Consider the following 3,181-nt stretch of genomic DNA (forward strand, 5'->3'; position numbering starts at 1 on the left):
ACTCTTTTGCACTGATCCTGTTAGCTTTATTTACTGTTACACTCGCTGAAACATCCTCTTGTAGAGGTAATGGCTTCCTTTGGTTGCTGTCAAAGTGAGCAAATGGAAAAAAAAACATGCCACTAATAATTGTGTCCTATTCTAATTAAAGCAAGACAAAAGCACTGCCCTGCTGGGTTTGGCTCACCATTGCCTGGGTGCTGGGACAAGCCCGAGATGGGACAAGGGGCTGACCACAGGAACGCCAGTAATTGAAAGACAACAGCGCCTGATGCATCTGTGGAACTCAAAGCCATGAGGTTTCCGCCAGCCCAGAAACTCAGCAAAACATCCAGGAAGACAAGGGATTCGTCTGGCGCCCAGACCGGGATCCAGCCACCCAGAGGTGTGGCTCTAAGCACAGCTCAGCCCATGTGGGCCTGAGGAGCTGCTAAAGGTAAAGGCGGATGGGTAAAATACACGAGTCAGCAAAGGTTTTTCAACAAGCAACAGGACTTTAGAAAGATGGTGGAAGAGAGGCAGAAATTTGATTGCCTGTGTCCTACAGCAGGGCTAAGCAAGGAAATAGGTCCATCTCTCTTCCCCTGTAAGCAAGCACCATACCCTCTGCCTGTCCTGCCTCTTCAGGCTGAATTAGGGTCCCACAACAATGGGTGCAAGTTGAATAAAAAAGAAACAAAATAAGTACGGGGGAAAGAGCAAAAGAGCCCCCCAACCCAAACTAAAAAGCAGTGGCATAATCACACCACTGAGCACTCACAGAGCTTGCCCTGTAAACAAAGAGGTAACCGTATCTAAGTACTTCTGTACACCCACATACGTAGTGGTCCAGGTCTGACCCAGGGATGGCCAGGCTTCAAACATCCCTTGGGATGCGGTTTCAGGCGCCCCACCTCAGCCACAGTGCTGCCGTGTGAAGCCCTGCTGTCCCCCATGCCCACTTGGGGTGCTCCCTTGGGCTGGCAGACTCGGGGTGCCGCAGTGGGTTGTGGAAGTTGGGCTTTCCCACCAGCCTTTCTGTGGCTGCTGAGAATTGAAGTGGGCTGAAAAGAAAACCCTTCTGTTGCAAGAATGTGCTATGCTCACCTCTTATTAAGCTTGGATCGCCTCAGGAGCTTTCTCCACTGCTTTTCCCACACAGGGGACAGTGACAAAGCAGGGAGCAATACCTAGACCAACGCCAGCCATCCCCTCAATTACTTTCTTGGTCCTGAGGCTCACAAATAAGTGCACTGTGGCTGCTGCTGCAGCCATTTCTGCTTCTCAGGGAGCTCTTTACTACTAAGCAAGCTAACACATCCTCTTCTTGAAACTCCTGACACACGTGCAAGAGAGATACATGCAGAGTTGCTAATACACACAAGTCCACAGCTTCCCGAACAGCAAAGTTTGTGAGTAACCACAAGAATCAGAGAGAAGAGAGAAAAGATCATTTCCAGGCACTGCAGTTAGTGATGCAAGAATTTGAAGCAGCAGGCAATAACCAGGTAAAGCCATGGGCTCCACACTAACAGCACCACTTTCCTCCTTATTAGCCCTGTAACTCCAAAGGACAGGCTTGGTCCTACAAGAACATGTGCACACTTAAACATGTTTTGTACTTAAACTGTTTTGTACTTCACTATTTAAACTATTTTTTCTTTCTGTTTTCAAAAAAAAGAGAATTTTTTTCTCCTCGTGCTGGGGAGGATGGTTGCTGAGGGCTTCACTATGGAGTTGAGGGACAAGAGGACATGGGGACCAGCATGTAGGGAGATAATTTACCTGAATTAATTAGCAGGTGAGGATTAAGGTTTCCATGTGGCTCTAGCTGCTTGGTTGCTGGCTGGAGCATTGCCTCAGCAGCTCAGGTAGTCTCCAGAGCTGTGGCAGGACATAGACCTTGCTGGCATCTTATCAACGCCTGCTGAGACACTGAGGAACATGGGGTGCTCTCCTCTGGTGCTGGAAGGAAACCCCTGTCTCTCCCGTTGGGCCCTGGCATGCAGGCACCAAGTCAGGTGGCTCTGCAGCACTGCTGCTCTGCGCCTGCCGGAGCACCTTGCTTGGTGGTTAACCTCCATCATGTAACCTGGCCTTTACATGCTGCTTAGAAGTCTCCCACACAGCCACCTGGGGACTCGTTTCTAAGATTAAACCCCAGTGGCAGCTTCCATGCCTTCTTGACATGGAATTTCTCTCCTCATAAAGGCAATTTGGCTACCCTTCAGGTGGGAGCTTGGGCAGCAATGGGAGAGGAAAGACTGGTATGAGTCCGCCATCTTATAGACCTTCTCATTCTCCACTGGGGTTTGCATAAGGGGCTTGGGCTCTTTTATTGATCCTTGGCTATTCCTGATCACCTTATTTCTTACTTCCCACTAACCATCTCCATTATCATGAATATCTTCATATTCATCACGTAGGAAGGAGAGCTAGCTCATGTCACTAATGGAGCAGCCTAACGCTACAGAGTTAGGACTCGAGCACAGCCTACCCAGTGAAATTATTTAAAATATAAGCTTTGATGCAAATGAAGCACACTCGCCTCAGCTCAAGGTATAATTGCCCTTTGCGGATATATGGCATCCACAGCTAGAAGCTGGGCAAGGGACTAGGGAACATTCTGCTGCCTGACTAGGTTTCTCCCAAGCTTGTGCCAAAGAGGCTTCTCACACGACCCATAGAAAACACAGCATTTTCTGAATAGTTCTCAGCCTGCAAAGGTCAGAACAACAGCAGACAAGGCTTGTTTCTGCCATGAAGGTAACAGCAATAGTTGAGGCTATATGGGTTGTACACAGGCTTAAGGAAGGTCCTGCTGGCCTCCCGACAGCATTTTACCAAAGCTTCAGGGAAACTTAAGCAATTTTTTATGAAGCCATCTTTGACATCTGGTCCCTAAGGAAATGAAACAGTCAAGATTAACTAGACCCACTAATTACGTAGTTAACAGGTGACTACAATAGACAATAAACAATAAATATCTCTTTTCCCACAGCAAAAAATAAGCATCATGGACATAAACACACTTCCTCCTGTGGAGTTCCCCCAAAAAACATCCATCCCCAAGGTGAACCTGCTCCAGCACCACCCTGACACCCCTCCTGTGGGCAGAGGTAGCAAAACCAGAACTACCCTCTGCAGCCAGAACATGGGGTGCCCCCAGTGCTGCCCTCAACCCATCAGCGTGGGGATTTCT

Source organism: Nestor notabilis, unplaced genomic scaffold (genome assembly GCF_000696875.1).
Source record: "Nestor notabilis isolate BGI_N333 unplaced genomic scaffold, ASM69687v1 scaffold6515, whole genome shotgun sequence".
NCBI classification, from domain to species: Eukaryota; Metazoa; Chordata; class Aves; order Psittaciformes; family Psittacidae; genus Nestor; species Nestor notabilis.